We start from the raw sequence: 27,464 nt of genomic DNA on the forward strand, positions 1-27,464 counted from the left end.
GAAGCAGAAATATCTTTGTTGAACCTTGGAAACTGTAGAGTCACAACCTGTTCTGCATATTCATGGATGTAAGAATCCAAGAGTAGAGTCTTCCCAGATTCCCATGTTGTAGCTCCTTCCATTCATGAAGCCAAAACAAAGACAGCCAATCCAAGTTGAAAGAGATTCCAGGATCTAGGATTATGCAAGATGTTCAAAGCACTCATGATTTCCCACCACTGGCCTTAGTTTCCAAAAATGGAAATCTGTGCTGCTCACACTCCACTCTGGAAAAGTGCAAGTTGTCCTACAGGCCACTGGGCAATGGTCTGACTTCCTCTAGAACAGTCTCACCTAGCCAAAGAATGTGAAATGCTAAACCTTTGGAAGACTTTCACTTAAACTCAAGTCCATGGAATATCATAGTCCCATTCCTGTCTAGACACAATGCATAAAGATCTATCCAGTTGACTAATAGAAGTTACCATTCCAGGAATCAGTGGCATCTCAGGTTTCTGGTTGACACTTGTCATCTGTCATCATTGTATAGCAGAATAAAGTTGGCCTTGTTTGTTCTATTTTGCCCTAACTAAAATGTTCCTGATATCACTGGAGGGTAGAACTATTGTCTTGGAATCTAAGTGTAACTCAATTCATGTAACAGGAGAATTTTTCCAATTTAGGGGCCATTTCCTTAAGACAGTAAGTCAAATAACTAGACAGAGCATGAAGAATTTAGCAGATATCAAACATGAATCCTGGTGATTACTTGATCAATGATAAGAGAATTTCTAGCATAACTTTATTCCCTCTATGCATTTAAGATAACGAGCCAGTTATGACACTAGTGTTAATGGTTACTCTGCAAATTCCATCTTTATCTCTAGTGTTTCCTGATCAGTTTTTCATTTTACCTGAAGCAGAAATTCCCCTTTTACTACTATTTTGGAGATAGGTAAACATTTATCTTTTCTTCTGCTATCTGTAAAATCCCATTGTATCCATCCTACCTATGAAACTAAAATCTAAAATCTATATATAAAGTTATTGAAACAGTTGCTCAGGGCTCACTAGTTTTTGTTTACTTTTGTTGCAAGAAAACATCAACCAACTACCCACAAAGCTATCTCTCTTGGCCCAGTTCTCTATTTCTTTTCTTATTTCCCTTCTAAAAGCTGGGTTTGGATGGGTTAAAAAAATAGTAACATAGATTTTTCTTTTGTTTAAACTCCTTCCTAAAGTTCTACTTTTGGCCAAGCCCTGGTGCACAAACACTGTATACACCACCCAACTAAGAGAAAAATCCAGCCAGACCCTGTAAACTGCTGACAGTACTCTTTGGTAGCTCTGCAAGCTCATTAATTTGGAATTCTTTATCATACAGATATGGCTGGGATGCCTTTGCTTTGGCAGTGTGTGTGTGTGTGTGTGTGTGTGTGTGTGAGAGAGAGAGAGAGAGAGAGAGAGAGAGAGAGAGAGAGAGAGAGAGAGAGATGTTTCAAACAATATTTTCTAGGACAAAATCAATGGTATTTACTGGAAAAAAAAAAAAAAACTGGTTTTTAGCACCCTCACATCAAATATTAAATTTAGGTTTCTGTGTTCTGGAATGATGGGCAATACTACTTATCAACAAATCTTTGGGGAAGTTTTGCCATTCATCAATGAAGGCTAAAAAGTCAAAATCCAGAAGTAACATTATTTTGAAATATTTTGACCTTTGTGGGGCAGCCTATGAAGTCCAGCTAGGAAATTTCCAAGCACCAGACACTAGAAATATTTCTCTTACTGCCTCAATTCTATGAATCATTTATTCCAATTTGACATAATCATAAATTTAGGGACCTTGGTTCCATCAGATTGAATTCCCTCATTTTATTGCTGTTGTTTGTCCTTTATTTTTGAAGAGTACCAATGACTTCACGAGATTGATCTCATGATTTGCAAATGAATTGGTTTTAAGTGAAGCAGAGTTGTCCAAAGGCATCAACCTTACTTTCTTCTAAAGCCACTGAAGTTTGGTAGCAAAACAAAAATCAAGACAACTGGATCCTAGATATGTGGATAACCGTTGTATCTTCAGTGTCTGACCAAAAACTAAGCACTTCACAGTGCCTGTTTCACCTGGCAAACAATTCACCTGGAGAACAAATTGTTCTCATCTGCCTCATCTGTCAGAGAAAGTCTTCACAAGCTTAGGGTAGACATCCTTCAAACTCACTGACAAGTCTGAGGTCTGTCAGTTACCTTCAACCTGCTTTAGCTCATTTGTCACTCTAGTTTACCAGAATGTGGCTTCTGTACATGCTACAGCTTCTTGGAACCACAGATGGGAGTTGGGTGACAAATAAAATGTTTTGTAAATCTTTATGATTATCATCAAACAGCTGTCAATCCAATCAAAAGGGCCAGAAATATAAAGGCAATGAAAACTCCAAAAGACTCAAGATTACTCTAGACCATTTGGGAGCTTTTCTATAGCCTTTGAGGACAAAAATAATGTTCTATTCATATTTTTTTTCCTCCACAGTGTCTTGTATGATGTAGAAGCTAAGTAAATATTTGTTGAGTGGATGAATGAATGAATGATTTAATTTAACTCCACCCAACATCTCTCTTGGTAGTTAGGTATCTCGGTGAATAGAATTTTGGATTTGGAATCATGAAGACCTAGTTCAAATCCTGCCTTAGAATTACTACTGTGTGACCTGGGCAAGTCATTTAATATCTATTTGTCTCAGTTTCCTCAACTGTCAAATTAGACTCATACGTGTTTTCCAGGGTTTTGTGAGGATTTAATGAGATAATATTTGTAAAACACTTAACACAGTGTCTGGAAGATAGTAGGAACTTAATAGATGCTTATTTCCTGCATTCCCCATTGACAGTAGGGACACAGCTTTATTATGATAATCATGACTCATCTTTACCCTAAGATGCCCAATGACATGCCTATGCAGTTAACAAACGATGAAGCCCATTCTTTTTCTGATACCAAATCCTGTGTGTGTGTGTTTCTGAAATCCTTGGAACACATAGTATAATCATTAGTCAAAATACTATAAGATTGCACAAATTTGTCCCCTCCAACTTCTATTCCCAAAATCCATTTTTTTCTTTTTTTTCCACCAGTGTAAAGGGCTGAAACTCTTAAAAGGTGTTCTTGAATCAGACAACTGAGCACTTAAGGCTAATTACCTATTGGATAATAACTCTAATAGCATATGTTTGGAATTTCTCTTCTCTCAAAAATGCTGGCTCAATGTTTGGGGTTAAGAGAATTGTAGGTAAGGATTAGCGGGTGGGTGAGAGAAGTGAGAGAACAGTACTTGGCTGCAGGACAAGGAGGAGAAAAGTGTGGAGATTCTGGACTCTAGAATCAAGGAGGGATCCTTGGCAAAACTCCTGGCAGTTTTGTCCATCTACTTCACTTCTCCCCCTAAAGACCAAGGACTTTTGCTTATCCTGACTCTGGCTGATCCTGAGGCCTCCAGGAAGCTAGCCCAGACTTTACATACCAGTAAACCTAGGTCTCAAAACTTAATTGCTATCATCTTCAGATTTCAAGTGTATACTCTATTTAGCCACGCACAGATGAGTCTCTCAAATTCAAGTCCATCTAAAGAGAAGGCTATAACATTTCCCCTAGGTCACTATTTCCTGACAATGGGAACAAAAGGAACCATGTGGTCTCCCTAGAGGGGACTATATATCGAGGATTTGGAGAAGAAATTCTGAATGGCAGTTTCAGTTGTTTAGAGATTGACTAATCAATACAGGGAAATAGAATAGAGGTAAAAGAATGCCAAGAAATTAAAGATTAATATTTCATATATTAAAATACTTCCTAGGGTTTAATTTAGTCTTTTTACAACTATAACATTCAGGAGGCAGCATAAAGATTTGCTATTATTATTATTGCAGGATATTTGCCTATTTTCCTTTGCTCATTCTTGTTTAAAGTCTTTCTCCTAGCCTAGGTAATAAAACAGTTCTAATTCTATCAACATGAAATTGGTTGGCCAGAGCAGCCCTTTCCAACCCTTCAAAATCTATTTTCCCAGTCCCTCAAACTAATGGAACCCTAATGCCCATGTCAGTTGTAGCCTAGGTCATGAAACCCAGGCCAAAAGACTGTTTTTGAGCTTATAGTTCTAAAATCTAACTTGTTACAAACACATTTACTCTTTTTACTCTTAGTAAGTTTCCCCAGGTAAGTGGCTACTAACTAACTCCCTACTGAGCCAAGGTGGCAGTGTACCAGAAGACCAGAAGTCATATGCCACTCCTTTTGTCCTCAGGTAAGGGTTCAGTCACTTTACCATCTTAAGATCATGAATTTACAACTACCACCACTGCCACCTAAAATTAATTCCCCAAGCTGCACATTACTCTAATTACAATTATTTATGAATATGTTGAATTATCAGTGAATCCTGAACCATTATTATTTGACAAAATCTTAAGAACTTTGCAAATTCTAAAGCATTAAATAAATTCTGGATATAATCATCATCATCATCATTAGTAAGAAGGAGAAGGAGGAGGATTATTATCCTGATTCCCCTCCTCTCTAAATAATCAAACTAGATCATTTTACTATACTCATGTTTTATATCAAGAAAACAGGAAATTATGTTTGTAGTTTACTCCAAAGGATACCTTACTGTGTCTATATCCTATGAAGGGAAGTTGGTTTCCATGCCCTAAGACAGGAAAGCAGAAAATTAAAGTAAGAGAAGGCACTTGCCTGGTTATAATAACAGTAATCCTAGGTAGAATAGAAAAGGTAGCCCAATACTGGATTAATATAACTAAAGATAGCATCACAATGGTAAACTATACTAAAGATGGTTTGACCACAAGTAAAAATAAACTATTGGAACTAGAGTTGCATTAAAGAAAAAAAATGAGTGCAGTTATGAGCCAATAAATCATCCCAGGGAACTTTCTTCATTTCAATAGGACTTAAAGTGATTAGATTGAAAAAGGAACCCAAACCACCCAACATGGCAGACAATGAAATACACATATTCCACATTCTGGGCATCCCCATGTTTAGAAATATATACATTTTTGTGGTCTGACCCATTCCTGCAATCTAGAGTTTTCTAAATAAACATGTAATTTAAACTTTCTTTGGTTAAAAAGCTTGATAATTAAATCATTTAAAAAACACACAAATAATCACTTCCTTTCAGGGCAGATTGTTCATTCATAGAATCAGGATTATAGTTTTACAGCCAGAAGGAAGTCTAAAAATCATTTTGTTCGATGTTTTCACTTTTCTGATAGAGAATTAAAGCCCAGACTGCCCTACAGTCATACAGGTAATATGTTATAGAATCTGGACTTGAACCTAGGTCTTCTCCTCTGGATCTAGTTCTCTTTCTGAGCAGCTGCCATGGTGCTCTGATAGAGGAAAAGGACTTTCCTTGATCAAATGTGTGTCTTATTTGATGCATCACATGAAATTCCTACATTGTTTGCTGTGAGTAAGAGCTACAGGATTTTAAAGGGACCCAGATTCTGGAAGTCCCGGATACCTACTATTTGTGTGGCATTGGGCATGTCATTAAATGTTTCTGGGTCTCAGTTTTTTTTAATCTATAAAATAAAATGGGCTACCTTAGGAGATAGTAGGTTCCTCTTTAATTGAAGTTTCCATGAAAATGCTGAATGATCACTAAATGGAGCATGTTGGGAAATGGGCCATTTTACCATACTCATAGTTTTCTTGCAAAAATTTTTTAAGTTGAATCAGCATTATTAACATTTTCTCCATCACTTTTAAAAATCTAGACAATCAACAAAACAATAGATCAAGCCCTCATTTGTAGTATTTATTGGTTTCTGAAATATAAATGCTCACATTGAATATTTAATAATCACCTAGCTCTCAAGCTTTTATGAGTTGGCAGAGGCAAGAATAGTAAAAATCCTGGATGACTGCTAATAATTTTTTCTCGAGTTTTTACAATCCTATCATTTTTTCAGTTTTCAGTTAACATGTTAAAATTTCTATTTTCCTGAAATTAAATATACTACTGCACTTTTAATGTAGATAGATTGGAAAAAGGAACTCAGAATGCAAGATCAATTTTTCAATTACCCACTAGATTATACCGACCAAACTACAGCATTCCCCTTAAACCACAGCTTGATGATCTCTTCCTCTTGAAAACAAGATTTATTACATCAATCCATCAACACAATATCAACTCTACAATACAATACAATACAACAATACAACAACAACAATACAATAGATATAGAGTTGGAAGGGACCTTAAAGATCATCTAATAAAGTTATTGTACTTTTTAGAGTTAAAGAAATTGATGCCAAAAGAGTTTAAGTATTATGTCCAAGTACACACAAGTAGTAAAATGCTTCTATTTTGTTGCATGGTTGTTTTCTGAACCTGCCTTTTCTTTTTTGCTAGAGAATAAGCTGCTTAGTATTGGCCATTATATGGTCATTACCCCAAAATACATATAGTTGAGTGCTGTGTAGCCAAGATTCAACTGGGACTTCTTTTCCAACTGATTACCAAATTCACTGACTTCATCCAGACCAAAAATGATTTCCATTATATCTATCTTTTTTGCCTATCTACCTAAATATTGAACTTTTCTATCTTATTTCTTCCATATAATAGATATAGTAAAGTAGAAACTGGCATAAATCCTCTATGGGCTATTCCTGAAAACTATACCAATGATTTGATTTTCAATTGCTGGGTAGAAAGACCAAGTATCTTGCTTCCTACAAATTCCACTCAACTAAACATTTTTAAGCATCTACTATGTACAAGACGCTATGTTAGATCTGTGGATAGATACAAAGTTAACCAAACAAGAGAGACAGAGACAGAAAGGGATGGGAGTTTGGGGAGGAGGGGGGGAGAATTCCTGTACCTAAAGAGCTTACATTCTACCAAAGTAAAGTATATGTAGAATTAAAGCATATAGAGAAGTAAATAAAAATAATTTTATAGATAGATCACTAATGCAGAGAGTAGAAACCAGGAATGGATTCTTGTAAGAAGTGGGGCTCAGGTTGAGCCTTGATGAAAGCCAGAAATTATAAGATGCAATAATAGATGGACATAAGTAGTTAATGTATACGGCATGAGGAAGGGCTATACAAGATGAATGGCATGTTAAGTTCAGGAAAGAACAGTACCTTCTTTCTCTCAACTATTATGTTATTTCCATTCATTCATTGTTGAGTAACTCTGCTCAAAACCAAGCAAGTAAACATCATTTGACTTAGTCCTTTATGACTTTTGTTTTGGAGTCTTATGACAACAGTCTCATTTCTCATATTTCTACACCAATTGTCAACTTGATATCAAGTCACCAGACAAAAAGTAGAAAATTTCAGTCAACCAATTTCTCTGTTGACAAGAACAGATTGATTGGTTGATTGGCTGAGCACTGAGGAAATATAGCCTAAGTCATTTTACCATAGAAAGAGTTCCTGTCAGCCTAAGAGCCCAAGAAAGCATTAAATGTGTCTTAAGCACTGAATGTGTCACTCCATTTCATCTGTGGTCAGTTCTTTAGAACCTTTGAAGATAAAAATAATCTTGCTTCTGACTAAGTTTTCCTCTGTGATCATTTTTCTCCAAGACTGGACAAAGGAGGGATATGCTGGAAAGTTTACAGCTTATATAACCTAATTTGAAGTTGTCCCTGCTTTAAAAAAAATTATAAAGTGAAATAACAAGAAATGCCAAACACTTAATATTTCACAATACAAACTTTTTAGGAGGAGTCTTTATGCTTAAAAATAATACAACATTAAATAGAAGATCTGTTCTTCCACCTACTTCTTTATGTTCCAATAGTTCAGTCATAAAATACATGGGAGAGAAATGAAGAAACTTTATTGGTTCTTCAAATAACAATCCCCAACCTTTTTCTATTCTTCCTGCTCTAGAGGATGTGGTGCTCTCTAGTTGTCAAGTTAATAGAACCTGGAAAATGATTTGGCCAGAGTTCTCAGTGCTGGGGGAAAACATTCCTACAATCTGGGAATCTATGTATCAAAAGAATACCTCTGGGTCCTCAAAGGAAAGTTAGGAAAAATTGGGAGAGAAAAAGTACCTTGAAAATGGTCTGTACCATCAACAATGAAGTGAGTTAGACTAGTTACAATGGTGTTGTGATGAAGAAAGTCATCTGCACCCAAAGAGAGGACGGGGGAATGGAATATGGACCACAACATAGTATTTTCATTCTTTTTTGTTGTTTGCTTGCATTTTGTTTTCCTTCTCTTTTTTTTCCTTCTTGATATGATTTTTATTGTGTAGCATGATATTTGTGGAAATATGTATAGAGGAATTGCACGTTTAACATATATTGGATCACATGCTGCCTGTGGGGGTGGAGAGAGGGAGAGAAAAAAATTAGAACATAGAGTTTTGTAGGGGTGAATGTCAAAAATTATCCATGTATATATTTTGAAAATAAAAAGCTATAATTAAAAAAATTAAAATAAAATTTAAAAGGTCAATGAAACTTCTACCATTAAAAAAGAAAAGAAAAGAAAATGGTCTGTACCATCAGGACTCCAAATTTCCTATGAGATCCAAGATAGAGTTCAAATTTGTAGAATTCAGGGAAACATAGAAATGTATTTAAATGAAACTGAGAAATGTTTAACAAAATAAGTAAAAACACAATCCTACATAGATAATGTGATTTTGTGATTTTCTAAGGCAATATGGGGGACCATAAAGATCCTTTTATATTGAGGTAGATACCTGGTCCAAGAAATACATGAATTAAGTAGTCATATAAAGATCCAGAGATGAATAATAATAGCTGATATTTGCCTATTGTTTTAAGTTTTGCAAAGAGTTTTGCATAAAGTATCTCATTTGATCTTCACAACATCCCTATAAAGTAACTATTTGGGGGGAAGGGGGGAGACTAGAACATGATTTAATTGATGTAAAGAACTTCAAGAGTAAACATTTCTTTTAGTAATACAAATTGGCCATCAGTCTATAACTTAGGACCTTAATGAGTTTTCTAGTATATGAAGGGATTAAATGTACTACCCACAGTCACACAGCCAGCAAAGGCTGAGGAAAGATTGAGCTTGGATCTTGCTGGTTTTTTCTCATCAGTATACTTTTCTGCCTTGTTTGAGTTGCCATCAGGACTATATGAAGAAATTATACAATAACAGCAACTTAGTAATGATTATGGTCCATATGAAAATGTAGAGGTCCATAACATAGAAGTATGAGGACATAGAAACAGTTATGGTGTGTAAAAATACATAAAGAGTAAATCATTGTTAAAAGGGAAGTTCTGGAAAAGTCCTTCCTGCTCCCTACCTTGAAAGTAGCCTTCCTACTAGCATATTTAAGGTATATTAGAGTCTCTGCCCATGGAGACCTGTGTGTCACACATAGTACCAATCCTCTCCCTGAGTTTCCTGTTCCTATTCTATCTGTGTTTTCCTTAAGAAAGTATTTAAGGATACCATAGGTGCTGCTTGCCCTAGGCACATTGAGTGAAACAGTTGCCTTGAGCACCAAAAGTGACAGACTCCTACAGAACTACCAAATTAACTTGCAACTGTTTGGGGAGGGCGCTGGGAGTGACAATGTCCCTAAATGTCTTTAGTGTGGTTCTGACTCCATAATGCAGCCTCTTCCTACCCACTATGGGAGAAGAGAGCCCAAGAAAATTTATGTTCTCATGATTGCATCCCTGTCATCTAGACCCTAGGACACCAATTGGCTCTAAAATACAGCATTTTTCTGTTCCAAAATAATTTGTCTCTACCCTTGATAATGAAACAATATTTCCATACTGTGATTAGAATAATTTGCTGCTGGAAGATTTTTTAAAAATCCATTTTTGAAGATCTATTTCTCCAGATGGAAAAGGTTAGAGACCTTCCCACCTTCCCTCCTACCAGTATTGGCCTTTTCTCATTCCCATCCCCCTAAAATCCCCCTACCACCTCTTCACAATTTAGAGTCACCCAAAAAAGATTATGATTCAAGTGAAAATCTGAGTAAGCAAATGCATTTGGCTCAAAGAGGCATGGAAAGTTAGATCTGGAGCCAGAGGTGGTTACTCGACTCTGACCATAATTTTACACACATAGTTACATGCAACTATCTTGGTGGGTTCAGACGAGTTTAATGGGAAGCACTTTAGATTTTTACTTTTGAGTATTTTTCAATAAATAAGGCCATTTAAGCTCCAATAGAACAAACTGCCAAAAGCTTTCTCAACCATGGCTCCTTAAAAAAAGAAGAAGAAGAAGAAGAAGAATTTATAATGATCAAAGATAAACTAAAGTATTAGTCTGGAAGAAATACAACTTTAGATTTAAAAGTTGGTTTTTATAGGAGAGATAATCCTCTACTATTTTTTCCAACCCTATAAATGCATTTTCAAAAAAAAAAAAATTCCAGCCCAGTGACTGTTAAAAAGATTGAACACCAAGAACAATTATTTCATTTGCTTTTCTGAGGTGGGGGGATGGAAGTGAGTGGGAAAGAGGTAGTGATTGGTTATAACTTACTACAGAAACACTGCATGCAAATTTAGAAGCACCCAGAATTTGTTTGGATGTTGCCTCTGAAGTGAATCTAACTATTTTTAGTGTGAAATAAAGGCCATCTCTATCATGAAGCAATCTAGAGGGTGAAAAACTTTGCAGCCATCCATGTAGAAAGGTTAGGATGCATCTTATGTTCATGATTATGGAATTAGCACAATAAACAGAGAGGATCTTCTTTGTTTTTGAAACAGAGGGAGAAGAACCAGTAAAAATGTAGGAGGTACATGTAAAAATGCACCAGTAAGGACATAAAACTTGATACCAAACCACTGGCATTAAATGACACAGTCAGTTCTGACACAGGTCCAATGTAAATAGCAATTCTAGTTAAGCTGTTCCATTGAATTTGCCCCCTTTCATTTGCAAATGCTCAATACATCGCCCTTATCAGTGTCTATGAAAAGGTGAATTTAACTCATTTCTCTCTTTCTTGGATTCTCTTGAACACAGTTCATAGGCTAAAGGACTTGTTGCTGTTGTTCAGTTATTTTCAGTCATGTCCAATTCTTCATTATCCATTTGGGGCTTTCTTGGCAAAGATATGTAGTGGTTTGCTTTGTGCTTTTCCAGCTCATTTTACAGATGAGGAAACTGAGGTAAGTAGGGCTAAATAACTTATCCAAGGCCACATAATTAGTATCTAAGGCCAGATTTAAAATTAGGTCTTGACTTCAAACCCAATACTCCATTGATTTTACCACCTAGCTGCCCTATGTTGAAGAATTACTAATTACTACTTTTCTGGGCCTCAGTTTTTCATCTATAAAAAAGAAGTTTAGATTAGATGTCTCTTTAAGCTGTAAATCTCTGTGATTTCCCTGTGATCACCACCATTTTGCTCTGCCTAACTTGAAAGAAAAATGCTATCTTTATTCCATTTTTCAGAAGTTTCTCAATAACTAAAGAAAAAAGGAACCAATAACAACAACAAAAACCACTCCAAGATCAAAATTACTTATGCAATATGTGTTATCCTAGAAATAGAATCTGTTTTAAAGGGGCAACAAACAATCATTCTTAGTCCAAATGGAAAGGGCCCTCGTTTGTATACCAGAAGATTAGTTTGAATCCCAGGACTGCCACTTATGACTTGTATCACTCTGTGGAAGTTCTTGGATCTCATTTTCCCTACTAAGGAAATGAGGGGGTTAGACTATATAACTTCCAAGGTCCCTTTAAATTTTACATCTAACATCAAAATCTGGCATCCAAAAACAGTTCAGCCAGTCACTAAAGGATGGGGTGACATGAACATAGAGCTGCTTGCTTTGGCATTAGTATCACCTCGCAGATTTAGCCTTGTACTCAGTATCTCCCCATGTCTTTTTCAAGGCAGGATTCTAGGTAATTTAGGACTATTTACAAATGATTATTCAATCTAAGTCACGTCTTTGACAATGAAGGTTTGAAGGATACATTTAATTCAAGAGCTGTGTCTTCTCAGAGCATGAGGACAAAATGTTTATGTTATTGATATCATTAGAGATTTTGCTCAGGAGAATTAGTTACAAGTCTGACTAGGAGAAAAAGGAGGTGAAAAACAACCTCTGCCTTTTGGTTAAAAAAAAAATTTAAGGTGTACCAAGCTCTTTACATATATAAACTAAAGAGATTTTCATAATGAAAGTCAATAAAAAGCAGTTTGTCATCATGCATAATGAATCTGACTTCTGAATCAGCAAGACCTTAGTTCTTGCTTATTTATCTCTTAGTTCTTAATTATTTACCTCTGACTCATGTTGGCTGTGTGATCCTGGCTAAGTCATTTAATCTTCAAATGCACCTAGGAAACTGACTCCAGAAACAATACTTTTACCACTTGTACTCACCTGTACTCCTAGCAAAGAGAAGAGGACACACCCAGTTACATTCAGTGAACCAACCAACCAAAATAAAGAAGGAGCAAAGAAAATGTACTTTCAGAGGCATCCAAAGGGAGTTAGGGAATATAACAGCAGAATGGCAGTGGCTTTCCAGTACCTACCTCTTCCCCAGTTCTATTATCCCAGAAACTCACTCTATTGCATGTGGAGAGAATGGGGTATGAATGGGGGAGGGGGAGAAACCTCCCAGAAAGTAAACTATGTAAATTTTGAAAACATCAACTCATCATGGAGAGAAGCAGTCACTGACACTATTACTACTTATGAACATAAAGTGTTCTATAGACCACCAAGCAAGTGCTCAGTGAAATAAAATCTCCCTATCTTCCCCAAATAGCCAGATCCCATGAAATAATTGCCAAGATTTTGTTAGTTTGTTTTTTGAACACAGAGAGGACCATTACCTACGCTCCACATATTGTCCCTGCATGTTGGAATATAAACCTAGCCTCAGTCTAATCATTGCTCCTAAAACACTCAATACAATTTTCATTGTGCTTTGAAAAGGCTGACAGACACATGCATAACCTATATCAAATTGTTTGTCTTTTCAATGAGAAGACTGGGAAAAGAGGGAAGAAAAAAACTTTTGAGTTAAAAAAGAAATTTAAAGAATGTTAAAAAATTGTTTTTACATGTAATGAGGAAAATTTAAAAATATTAAATGGTAGGGAATGCTTACAGATTCACAGATTACAAGCACAAGGTAAATATTTAGCTTGAGGGGAGGATATTTGAAGGGACTGAACAAAGTTAAAAGAGAGAGAGAGAGAGAGAGAGAGAGAGAGAGAGAGAGAGAGAGAGAGAAAGGAGACAGAGAATTAAGCTTGATTATATTCTGATGAATTTATAGAAACATTAGACATTCATCAACATGGTTTGGTTTAAAGGGTAGTAAAGCAAAGGGCATAATTATATGGACTTCTATCATAGTTATAGGAAGCAAACCAATAGACACAAAAAATTGGTATTTCTCCCAGGATGGGGGAGCAAAATAACAAATTCAAAAGAATTAGAAAAAGAGCAAGGTTTAACCAATAATGGAAATTTTCCATGTTGGCAATCACAATAGAGCTATATTTGCCAGGGGAAAAAAAGATCCAACAACTACACAGATATTGACATCTCTTTCTCAATCAAAAAATTCCTTTCAAATCCTTTGAAACACTCAAGGTTTTAACTTTGGAGAAATACCATTCCCTTCACCTGGAATGAAAAAAAAAAAATGTCAACAGAAGCCCAGTAGATAAAGACTTCTATCATTATGATTTTCCCTGAATGAAGTAAACTCATAGCCTCTCCACACGAAAAATATGAAGAACTATTTACAAATGATTATTCAATCTAAGTCACCTCTTTGACAATGAAGGTTTGAAGGATACATTTAATTCAAGAGCTGTGTCTTCTCAGAGCATGAGGACAAAATGTTTATGTTATTGATATCATTAGAGATTTTGCTCAGGAGAATTAGTTACAAGTCTGACTAGGAGAAAAAGGAGGTGAAAAACAACCTCTGCCTTTTGGTTTAAAAAAAAAATTAAGGTGTACCAAGCTCTTTACATATATAAACTAAAGAGATTTTCATAATGAAAGTCAATAAGAAGCAGTTTGTCATCATGCATAGTGAATCTGACTTCTGAATCAGCAAGACCTTAGTTCTTAATTATTTACCTCTGACTCATGTTGGCTATGTGATTCTGGCTAAGTCATTTAATCTTCAAATGCACCTAGGAAACTAAGACTCTAAATTGAAAAAGAGATTCTTTGCTTCTGCCTTTTTTGACAGAATCCCAACGAGAAGCTCCTTGAACCAGTGAAATCAGAGACCCAGCCAAAAAGATATAGGTGGGATTATTACTACCATTTTGTAGAAATTATCTTTTTGGGTAGAAACTAAAACACAGAGAAATAAAGTGAGTGGCCAGCTAGTAAAATTTATAGCTAGTAAATGATGGAAACTTGAACCCAGGTCTCTACCCATTCCAATTCTAGTACTCTTCCCACTATATAACTCACCATGACTATAGAAAACAAAAAATTTCCAAAGTAGCCTGATCAATTTGGTTGTTGTCTATGTGGCTTTTTTAAATCCACAAATATTTCCTATGGATGGTATCTGACACATGATAGGTAATTAATGCTTGATGATTGTTTTTGCTGAGGCATTTGGGAGCAAATGACTTGTCCAGAATCACACAGCTAGGAAATATTAAGTGTCTATAATCACATTTGAACTCAGGTTCTCCTGACTCCAGAGCCAATTCTCTATTCACTGTGCCAGCTAGCTGTTCCTTGATATTTGACTATCAGAACACTGTGCTATGTACTGAGGGTGATATAAAGTTTATCAAGCTATAGCCAACACAAAAGCAATTGATTCAAAAATGATGAATTTTAAAAAGCACAGTATATTTTTAATTTGTTTATAAAATATCAGTTAAGCAGACTGACATTACTATAATTGTTTGTTATTATCATTCCTTTTGAGAATTGACTGCCTGTTTAACTGAATTGACTAACATAATTGATTTGGGTCCTTTAGCATCACATATAGACAAAATGATTTCTTTAAAAACACTTTTTAAAATTGGTCATTCTGATGAATCTTAAACTTTTCAAAAAGTTGTTTTATCTTTGTACAAACATAGCCTTTGACATCTTCCCCACCCACTCTCTTCCCAAATCCTTCTTCCTCTCCATCTCCAAAACCCACACAGAAGATGAACATCTTGCCTGGTAGTCAGAAAGTTTGTAAGTAGAATACTGAAAGACAATGTGGGAAATCTGTGCCGGACAAGCCCAACCTTTAATTCGCTCCATGTGATGTTTTGTGTTTGGGTACCACTATCTCTGATCATCCATTCCTCCCAACCAACTCTTTTTCTCCTTTTTGTTTTCCAAATAGGCAGAGATTTTGACAGGTAGCCAAAGGCAAGGGGAGGCGCTGGTTTTAGCTTTGCAGCATTCAGAGGGAAGAAAAATCAGTGGGCCTTTCACTTTCCCTCTCGATCTTCAACAATTGGAGGAGACACCAGCCTGAAAACATTTATCTGCTACTAAATGGTACCCAGATGCAAAGCCCAGCTGCTGTCTAGTACCATCTGTACATATGCCAAGGCTGATCCATCTTTAGAACAAGCCTTTGGCCAAGTAGGGGGAGAAATAGAGTTGACAGAGGAGTTTAATAGACTCTCTCTTCTTCTGTACGCTTTTCCTTTTATCTCTTTTCCTTCAGTTTCAAGGCTTTTTGTTCTCACCTTCATGCTGTGGCAATGCTGACAAAAGAAAGCTTCAGCCCCAGACAGCCATCGGGTGAGTAATATCTCCAGGCTCTGGATGAATACCTAATGCTTATTGTATGTGTGTGTGGGAGGGAGATACATAGGGAGGGGTAGGAATTTAGTCAAATCACCCAGCTAGGAAAGGGAACTTTTAGTGGTGCCCTGAGTTCATCCAGTGAGCGTTTGGCTTTCAATACCTGGCCTTTAATTAAAAGTGGCCTGGCCTTGGGGATGTACCATTCCAGTGAATTCAATTCCTGTCCCGAGGCTCCTCAAGCCACTGACCACTTTGAACCTAATTAGAAAAAGAGGAGGACACTGGAGACATTTAATAAAAAGAAATCGAGTTCCTTCTTCATCTTTGCGACCTGGGATTTATGAGGGAATTTCACTGGCTTTGTAGCAACGCAAAATAAATAGACATTAGATGATGACAAGGAAAACAAAATTGCTGCCAAAGCTAAAAAGAGCTTGGCAGAGGAAGAAAGAGCGACTGCATAGTCAGTCATTATTTACTGTACAAACCTTTTCATAAAGCACAGAAGAGATACAAGGAAATAATGGACCCTTGCTTGAAGATGAAAAGGCCTTTCTATAGCTCCCATTATCCCCTGACGAAGGCAATGATGTGTCCCAGTTGTTACAAACTCTTATTGTTCTATTCAGTCATTCAGAAAACTGATTTTTAGCTCTTATGAAACATCTTTGCTCTGCAACTTTGAAAGGTTGAAATAAAGAGCCCATAAATTACCAGATCAGGGAATAAAACTATAATGCATGGAAATAACTAATTAACTAGCCAATATACCTAGAGGAGATCGCTAATCAAGACTTCTACTCTACAGGTTCTAATGCTAAACATAAACAGCTATAGTAACTTATAATTCAATAGCCTTCTTTCCTAAACCCAAAACTTTCTTTTAGAAAGAGAAAAGCTTTGATTTTATTTCATGTGTCAAAAAAATGTAACTAAACAAATATCACTTGGTCTGTTGGGGCTCTTCTACCTATTTTTCCCCCTAATGGACAGTTAAAAAATGCTTTTTTTTTCTATTAGCCTTTATTCATTGTTCACTTTGAGTAAAAAATGAAGTAGGATTGCTAAACCAAGACAATAGAATAGATCTTTTTTTTTACATTTTTAATTTATGGAATAAAACAAGAATTTCCATAATATAATTTTTAAAAGATGATTACACATGAAACTGCAAATCTATTTTATACAACTTGTTATTTTTTGTAAATATATAAGAAAGTTATCAGGTAATTTTTTTCATTTTTTCTTCTTTTCCTTTTTCTCCCTTGCCCTAAAGATAGCTATCATTAGACACAAGTATAAATGTATGTGTATAATCATTCTATACATACTTCTATTCATAAGTTCTTTCTTTGAATACAGATAGCATCTTTCTTCATATGTTCTTTGTAGTTAACAAATATTTTATACTATGTATAAGAGTACATACATATAGATAGAAATAGATATATCTCTATATCTATCTACATATATGTGTGTGTACATTTTATATACACAAACATACATATATTTTTATACACACACACACACACACACACACACATAGATAGATAGATAGATAGATACATCTTGAAGAAGGTGGAGATGAGCTTAGTATCTGCCTTCAATCATTTGGAGGACTATTTATTACAATGAAACTGGTTTTAGCCTAGTTCCCTTTGATACTGGATTCACAATCCTAAAGACAGACAGCACTGGTAGAAATTTCAAGGAGACAGATTTGAGTGATAAAGTGGCACCCAAATAGTAAAGTGGATAGAATGCCAGGCCTGAAATCAGGAAGACTTGAATTAAAATCTAGCCTCAGACACTTCCTTAGCTATGTGACCTTGGACAAATCACTTAACATTTGCCTCAGTTTTCTTACCTGTAAAATGAACTGGAGAAGGAAATGGCAAACCATCCAGTTATCCCCCAAATGGGGTCACGGATAATTGGAAAAAACTGCATGGTTATAAAGAAAAACTCCCTGACAACTCAAGTTATCTGGAAGTTTACATGCATACTGCCTCTGGACTAAATAGGTACTTCCTCATTGGTTTTCAAGCAAAGATTAGAATATCACTTGGATATTTTGTGGACAAAATGTGTTAAGGTAGGTATTGGCTTCTAAGGTTCCTTTCAGTTTTCCATGAGTTCATCTAATGTAAGGTATATCATAGAATTGTGACTAAATTACATAACTGTACTATGATATTCATACTGCTCAAGTTGGTACAAGTTTAATTAACCTTTATTAGGGTACTAACTAGAGAATTAGAAGGAATAGGAACATAAGTATCAAAAGAATGTAACATTTATACCTAACATATCATAGTAGCACTCTAAAAACTCTGAATTATGTCAAACAGAACTTCAATATATTGAGATAACAGATTTGTAGTTCCATGAGCAATCATTTTTTTATTAAACTACATTATAGAAATGCTTGTCTCATCCCATAAATTTAAAACAATTTTAAAGTGAAAAACGTTGAGATAAGCTGAAAAAAAAATTGAGAATTTTCATCCTTAAATTTACATGCATGAGAAGTTATATATTAGAAATCCTTAATTAATATTCATTCCTCATTAATGTTCATTTGTAAACTGCATTTTCTATGACTAATGGCAAGCAAAAAAAAAATCCTATCCTTTTGCAAAGGAAAGAATACTTTATTCTAAGAATTTAAGAAGCAGATAAAAGAGAAGGAAACATATTGAGACTCCTTTTCTCCTTGCTGCAAAAAAAAATACATAGCAAAGACCCTCCTACATAGAAGAATTGAGTCCATTGTATTTGGAGTATAACAAATTTCTGTTTATTCCAAAAAGCTCTGCCACATGACTTTGCCAAAGGATTTTCCTTGCCAATATTAGAAAAATACAGTACTCCAATAAAATTCTATCCTAATGCTTTATCTTATGGAGATGGCCTTGGGTTCTCCAAGGCTATGCCAATCAACAAGCTCTAGGCCTGACAATGGACTGCATATCTGCTATTGGCGAACTGTTTTGGCTGTGTGCTCATCCAAGGGCTGTCCGTCAGAAAATGAAAGTTTTCATTCTTAAATATTCACAAGCTCTATATACCAAAGCAGCAACATTATGACTTGTATTGTGATCAGCATTGCAGGAGTAGCCACACTGATGACATCACTTTCTTGAAGCATGGCTAAATAGATAGATAGATAGAGCATTAGTTAAACCATTACTATGTGCCATGTACTGCAGTGGACATATAAATACAAGAAAAAAAGACATCCTCTATCCTCAAAGAGCTTATATTCTAATATATTCTTCTTATATATTCTAATGGAAGAAGACAATATATAAAATAACTAAAAAGGAGGCATGAAAGGGAACAACATTACTTGAGAAGGTGAGTCAGGAGAGTGAGGAATGGAGCCAAAAATGAAGTGAGAATGGCCAGGTAGCACATGAAATAGTGGTCCAGATACTCACTAATCAAGAAAAGGACCACAGATAGTTCCAAAGTGAGAAGATCTACTGGGGAAGAGGTAGAAAAATCCAGAGAGTAAAGAATAGACCCCTGGAGAAAGAACTGAAAAATGTAAAGAATCAGAATTTAACTACTACAAAGTCTTATTTTTTGCAAGGTGGTCTCCACTAAGATCTTAATCTAAGTACTTGTAAAATGAAAGTGACCAAGGGTTGGTTTACAAGCATGATCATGAATTCAAACCACAATGCTGGCAGATCTTACCAAAATGGAAAGACTTGGGTATGGGTTTACTTTCAAACAACATGTCTAATATTCAAGGATCAATCTATTAAATTTGGAGACTCATAAAAAAATTATTTTTAGTAACTTAAAGGCTGATGTGCAATATGGAAAGTTTGCAGTCTCTGTTGGTAAAGAGAATATCTATTTCAATGAAACATCATAGATCGTTGACATATTTCAAAGGGGAAATTCCAATTCTTTTGCAATATTTCATGATCATTATTACATGTAAAGGAGTTGTGATTTTGTCAAAATGTGGGGACTCTTTTCATCAATGCAGATCACATTTAAATGAGTCTCTTTCAACTTTTTTGTTTCTTTTTCCCAAAGGCAACAGCCAATCTCAAGTGCCAATTGGAAGAAATTGAGGGAGAAGTGAGATAACTCTGGTCACAAGAAATGAGTTCAAGGTCAGAGATTAGAAGACGAAATGATAAAGGATTCTTTTTAGGGTTTGTGTTTGAGTCATTTGTTCTATGAGTGGTGAGGCAACCATGCTTAGAAGCATTTGGAAATTCTTGCCAGTGACAGGAAACAATGGATAACTCTGGCTTAAGAAGATGGCAAGATCTGGACAGCTTCCAGACAGTTCAGACCAGATTTGTGGAGATCAGTAGCTCAGTCCAGTGTGTCATTGGCTGCATTAGGAAATTTTGTTAATTCTTTCTTTGAGTATACTTGTTTGGATAGTGGAACATGGAAATTTTGTATCATATCCTTTGAGTTTGGAACCTTCTTGTATCCTTGTGAAGGGAGACTTAATATCTTTGTAGTCACATAGTTGATGTTTTATTATGTATTTTCTCTATTGATTTTATGCAAAAAAGCAAACAAAAACAAAAAACCACTATATATAGCTAAGCATATCTATTTGTTTTAGTAAGAAACTGACATCATTATGCTTATATCATGTAAGGAAGGTTCAGTAAAATATAGAAAATGAGGTAGCAGGTGAATTTTTCCAACTAAATGAGGGCTCAGAGCTATGATGTCCACATTAACCACATTAATTGGCTGACAAGATAAGCACAATAACACAAAAAGAGAGTGCACTAGAAGAAAGATTACCCATTCTCTGTGAACCACAATATTAGCACTTCTCCAGCATTCTCTCTAGAGCTGGACTGTTATAGTCAATCCTTTATCTCATTAATACTCCCTAAGGATTATTGACCTCATTTTGCCTAATCAACTAATATTCATTATTTGTTACAAAGAGATATTTACTGAGAAAATATAGCAAGAGTATAAGAACAAACATTTTCTCTGAACTCTAAGGGAACAACACTCTACTTCCTTCGTCTTTGGAGTCATTTAGACTCAAAATTCCATGTAGTTTCTGCCCAAAATTTGCCCCCACTAAATCTAATTTTTAATGTAATTATATAATAGCTATTTAATGTAACAATATAATAACTAAAAGACAGATCTCTCCTTTCTGTAGGACCTGACACCTTGACCACAAGATCAATCCACTTCTGGACTGGGTCTCAGTCACTTGGGTCCAACGCTGTACATTGTCAGACTAGGGTTCAACAGGACCCAAATTCTACTACTCCTTTACTTAAGTTAGGAAAGAATAGACAAAATAGGAGCAGAAATAACAGAAGGGCATTATGGCTTAATATTGACCAAAATGTAAAGAGTAGATTTCTGGATTTAGCTTTGTCTCCCTACCTGGAGGCTTAAACACTTTTTGCCTCCTGGTTTGAATGTAGCTAGGCAGGAAATATACTTAGAAGCTCACTGGCCTATTAACTCCTTTTGAATGCACATCAAATTCTAACTCAACAATTAATCCAAAATCCCTTTTTTCACTTGTAATTAGTAAACCAGAAATAACCATTCAGCTCCTTCATTACTGCTTTTTGGAAAGGAATGTTTTAATATACCACTCTCAAAACAGCACTCAGTTCCTGGGCACTGAATGTCAGATAAGAAAACAGCTATTCTTAATCCCCTGCTTTGCTTACCTGTATGATACTGAGCGAGTCACTTGCCTGAGGTGGTATTAAATTTTATTATATGTGAAGTAGACACAATGATCTTAAAAGTTCCTCACAGATCTTCTATGATCCTAAGAAATTATAAGCAATTATGCTTCCAACTCTGAAGCAGAGCAAAATGTGCTTCCAGAGGCTAAGAGATTAGCATTATTTTAACCTGTCATTATCATATGAAATGTCAAATTTTTAAAGTTTGATATTTTATTTTTTTAATTTATAAAGATAGTTTTTTTTCTCCCTTTATCCCCACCTTTAACTGGGAAAAAAGAAAGAGAAACAAAACTCTTATAACAGATATGCATGGGCAAGCAAAATAAATTCCTACATTGGCCATGTCCAGAAAAATATGTCTTATTCTGCCCTATGAATCCATCATATCTCTGTAGGAGTTGGGTAGCAGGCTTCCTCATCAGGCTTCTGGAATATTAATTTGTCATTGAGTTCTTTGAGACTAAAAGGTATGATTCAGGCCAAAAAAAAAATTCTTTTCCTCATTCTTATCATTTTCACCCAGCTCTGCACCCTGTAGTTTGAGAAGAGATAAAAAATTTATAAAGATGCTAAGAATACTAACCAGAAATCTAGGACTTTAGGGAATTTCTTGGGGAAGGTAGAACCAAGGAGTTCATCCCAGGAGTATGGACTATTTGAAGTGAGATCACAGATACAGCTCTATGGCTGTGTCTACACACAAACTACCTTTCAATTCTATTTGATTCAACAAATATTTTAGCACCTATTTCAGGCAAGACACTATACCAGGTCCTGAGAATAAAAAGATATGTATTTTTTAAAAGACAGATCCTTTTTAAAAATAATTTATAACTATCTTGATTCAGTTCTCTGACATCTTCAAAATAACCACTTGTCTCACTAAGTACAATAGTTTCTTTTCAAAGCATAGATGTCATTGACATCATAGTATGAAGGCATAGTCATGATCTCAAGAGAATACTCAAGCCAGAAAATAGGAGAGAAATCGTAAGAAACCCAAGCAGATTAAGTTACCTCATTTTCAGAAGACAAAGGCTAAAGACTACCATAGATCCATAAGCATCTATGTGGTTATGAACAGAGTAATTTCAGGTTGGTTTATTAATTAAGAGTTAATTCTCTTTTCCATAGGACAGTATTTGATATTGACATTTAGAAAACATGCTTATAGTACATGCACAGTCAGCAGGGAAACCTCAACTTTGTTAGAATTTTGGTCTCTTTTGCCAGAAAACAGAAAGTTTACGATGGGTTAGTTTTCTGGCTTCTCCTAGAAAATAAACCGTGAAGGGCCTCCCAAGAAACACAATATTTGACTTTTTAATTTAACTCTCACTCTCTTCTCTCACTTTCTCTCTCATTTCTCTTGAAAGAAGATAAACAATTCCTAATAGAACTGCAAGGCATCTGGTAATCTTTTATGTGTTACAACTAGTACTGGTTAAACTGAAATAGCAATATTATTCAAATGAAAAAGTTTGGACTTTGTCCTTCCATAAAACTAGTTTTGGGGGATGGGGAATTTGTTCAATTGTTACGATAATACAGTCATTATGATGATTAATGAATGCTTAAGTGCATTCCAGAATGTCTTATTCTAGGGAACTTCAGGATCTGACAGCAACTTCAAGAGACATTTGTTATTGGGTGACTATGTTTGACATATCTGACCTGCTTTTTTTTTTTTCAGTAACACTCATATGTTTATAGATTTATAGATTTAGAGCTGGAAAAGGACCTTAAAGTCACCTAAAGCAAACTCCTCATTTCAGATATAAATTATTTTTCTCCTCAAAGAAATAATACAATTTGACCAAGTTCATACAGATAAGGTGGCAGAACTAGAATTAAAACTTATGTCCTATGACTCCAAATTCGATATTTTTTCCACTGTACCACATGGGCATGCATAGTAGAACCCAAATAAGACACCATGGATATGTTTAAAATATAAACATAAATTCAAGGTATTCTCAGCTCATGACAAATGATTTTTACACCTCCTAGAGTTTATTTTTAAACTTCCTTTAATGAAAACCATGATGATTTTTCCATCTTTCACTATTTTGAATTAAACTTTCCTTTGTATTTGAAAATAAGCATTAATTAAATGCCTACTATGTATGTGATGAGCATTTTTACAAATATTATCGTATTTTATCCTCACAACAACCCTGAGAGCTGCATGCTATTATTATCCACACTTTACAGTTGAAATTGATAAATGACTTACCCAGGGTTACACAGCTAGTAAATATTTTAAGCCAAATTTAAACTCGAGTCTTCCTAACTATATTGTATCATCCAGTTGCCTAAAAATCACCACCTACCCATAATCAGAGAAAAATGTAAACACCTTGAAGGTGAGGATTATTTTTCTTCTAGTGTTTGTATACTCAGTGCCTAATGGAGTACCTGGTACACATACTAATATATGTAGAGCCAGCAAATTTCCATCTCTGGAAATGTTCTGCTTTTCCAATTCCATTACTAGAAAATTACTAAGACTGAATGGTCTTGTTAGACAAAAGTCTAAATCTTGATATGCACAGGCAACTACATAGTTATGAACACCTGAGTTATCAAAGTTGGTTTATGGATTTGAAGTGGTATCAGAAGACTATGATTTTTAAAATGCTGTGGTTATATCTACACTGTTTTTCAATTCAATTTATTTCAACTAATATTTATTAAGGATCTTTTCCCTATAAGAAGCTATGCCAAATTTTGAGCATACAAAGTCATTGTTGCTGTTATTGTTTTTTTAATGATAGCTGCATTCCTCAAGGTATTTATGACTAAATTCAGTCAAATGACTATTTTTTTAACTGCCTCAGCAAAAAAAAAAAAAAAAAAAAAAATGACAGTATACATTATACTAGTATACTTTTAATAAATTCAACTGGTTTCTTTTCAAAACAATTTTATATTTATCTTCCTAGTTCTATGTATATCTATATATAACTATTATATATAGATATAAACATATCTAGCTATATAGATACATGAATGCATAAAAAGAGACATAAATGAATGGAAACATACATAGATGAACAGATGAATAGACTGATAGGTAGATGAATGGACAGAGATAGATGTATACATGGATGAGAGAGAGACATAGATGGATAAGTATTTAGTCAGATGACTGAATTCATACATGTATAGATAGAGATAGATGAATGGATACATATATAGATGAACAGAAGAACAAACTAAAGGGTGGGTGGATGGACAGAGATAGATGAATGGATAAAAAGATGATTGATTGATAGATACTTAGTCAGATGACTGGATATATACATACACAAATACATATTTAGATATGTAGATAGATAGACATATGAATATATATATATATATATATATATATATATATATATATATATATATAAATGCACAGCCTGGAGAATGAATGGAGATAGATGAATGAATACATAGATGAAAAAGGGAGAAAAAGAGAGATGATAGGCTGATAGATAGATAGATAGGTAAATAGATATGGAGACAAAGTCTGTATGCCCAAGAGATAGATCAAGACAGCAAAATAGAAGAAAAGAAGCTTGGGGAAACTAATGAGACTGAGTGGTCTCATTAGACAAAGATTGAAATCTTTCCATGAACAGGCAGCTACATAATTATGAACAAATGAAATAACAAAAGTTGGTTTATTAGGTGGGTGTAAAGGAATAACTAGAAATTCCCTAACCTATATAGATTTTTAGTAGGTAAGTCCTAGGAAGTTTACTTAATGGCTGTGATTTGTTCCAGGGTCAGTATGTATTAGAAGTAATAGTAGAATGTAGGTTCTTCTGACTTCAAAGTCAGCTCACTATTCAGTACTACACTGATCTCTGCTTTGCATCTGAATGCTAAATGAAGTATCTTTGACTATGATTACCACCAACTCAAGATAAACTTGAACTTGTAGAAAATTTACTGAATAGTCATACATTCCCTAAAGAATAAAAAAGTGCTGAATTTCAGTGACAGGACCAGAATTCAAACTCATTAATAACACTACTTTGGTGATATTGGGCAACTAAGTGAACTTTTATGATCCCAGCTCACACACTGGTAAAATGAAAAGGTTGGAATAAATAGCCTCTAAAGTCCCTTTCATCTCTAGATACACAATCCTTTAGTTTAAAAAGCACTTTCCTATTTTATAGATGAGGAAACAGTGATTAAATGACTTGTCCAAGGTCAGAGAGGTATAACAGAACAGGAATTAGGATCTAGGTCTTCCAAGTCCAAATCTAGTACTCTTAATGTTTATCCCTCCATCATGGTATTTGCATCTCAATCATCATTCCTAATCATGGATAAGGAAGCAGAATTTCTAGGAACCCTTGAAATCTCATTATATAAGTGCTCCTATGGGTGCTTGCCTCCTTTCTCCTGCAAAGACAAATAAAACTAAGCCTCATTCCAAAGATGAAGAAACATTGGTCCAAAAGGAGATGAGGCAAATTACATACCAAAAAAATAAGCAGTAGCATTTAGGTTTCAAAGAATGATTGTACCCTGATGATATTCAAATGTATTATAATTTTTTTCCCTACATAGAGGTTGAGGGCTCAACAAAACTGTTCTCATAAACATAGAAAAAACAAAAGTAAATTATATTGGTACCTTAGACATGTATCTTAGACTAAAGTCAGATTCAATTACTCAATTCTGTGATACCTACTGAAGTCCCATTAGCTCAATGTTTCAGAGAACTTTGCTTGTGGTGAGTTTTATAGCAGCATGGGTTAAAAGAAAAAAGATACAACTACAAGGCAATCATTTATGCTGTAGCTAGATCCATGATGCTTCATTTATGTTATCTTAGCTATGTTATTATACCACTCTGAGATTCATTTTCTCAACTGTAAAAATGGAATAAAAACACTGATTCTACCCACTTCACAGGGTTGTTGTGAGCACCAAGTACAATAATGTAACCAAAATAATTTTGTAACAATGAATCTTAGATGAATGTAACCTGTTATTAGAGCCTTGACTCAGACACTTGAACAGGTAATCTTTACTATTTGCAGGAAATCTTTTTTTTTTTTTTCCCTCAGGGCCAATGAGGGCAAAAGAAAGAAATTCTTTCAGGGATATTGTAGAATCTGTTGGTTGGTTGAGAACAGATGTGAGGAACCTAGGAAAAATAGAAAGAAAAGAAAAATAGAATCAAATAGAATAGAGGGACCAAAATATCATTCCAAGCCTTTTTGTTTTATAAATGATCGTACTTTATAAACATTAGAGCTCTTCTGTTCTCTCAATGTATTTTTTCAAAGGTTCACATGGGACACATGTAGTTTCAAGGTGAAATCATACTTGTGATTAAAGAAAGTGATTTGGACTCTTGGGGATAGGGAGAGTCATTGCTTTAGAATTTCTTAAATTATGCATGGTTTTCACATTTTTAAGTCAGAAATCAAAGTAAGTGGAAAGCAAAGGATATAATGCTCCAAACATAAAAGATACTCTCACAAAACCCCTCTCTCTCCCTACCACCCCACCCCGCCCCCACCAAGGTTTTGGTACTGAAATTGAAGATGACCATTCAACCATCCGGAAAAAATCTTTCCCCAACAGCTGTTGCTATACATGAACTCTTAAAGGAGCGCTCATGGTATTACTTAGCAAGCTGTCATCTGGGGAAAAGTAGAGGTATCTATTGATGTAATGGTATTGGGAGACAGTAGGACTTAACGTGCCTTTTCTTGAGAAGGAAAGGGAGGAGGTTAAGGGAGGCGTGGATCTCTAACTTGCACACAGTAGTTGAATTGTTCAAAATGTTGATCCAGGATTTTACAAAGGCTCCATTATTCTGGGTCTCCAGGTTGATTACACACCTGACAAATGGTAAAGGCAACATTACCAGACCTGAGAGAGTTCTTTGGCTCTCTAATGTGCACCGTATTAAGGCTGATAGGCTCTCCTCCCCCTCCCCCCCTATTT

Source organism: Sarcophilus harrisii, chromosome 4 (assembly GCF_902635505.1).
Source record: "Sarcophilus harrisii chromosome 4, mSarHar1.11, whole genome shotgun sequence".
In the NCBI taxonomy this organism is placed as follows: domain Eukaryota; kingdom Metazoa; phylum Chordata; class Mammalia; order Dasyuromorphia; family Dasyuridae; genus Sarcophilus; species Sarcophilus harrisii.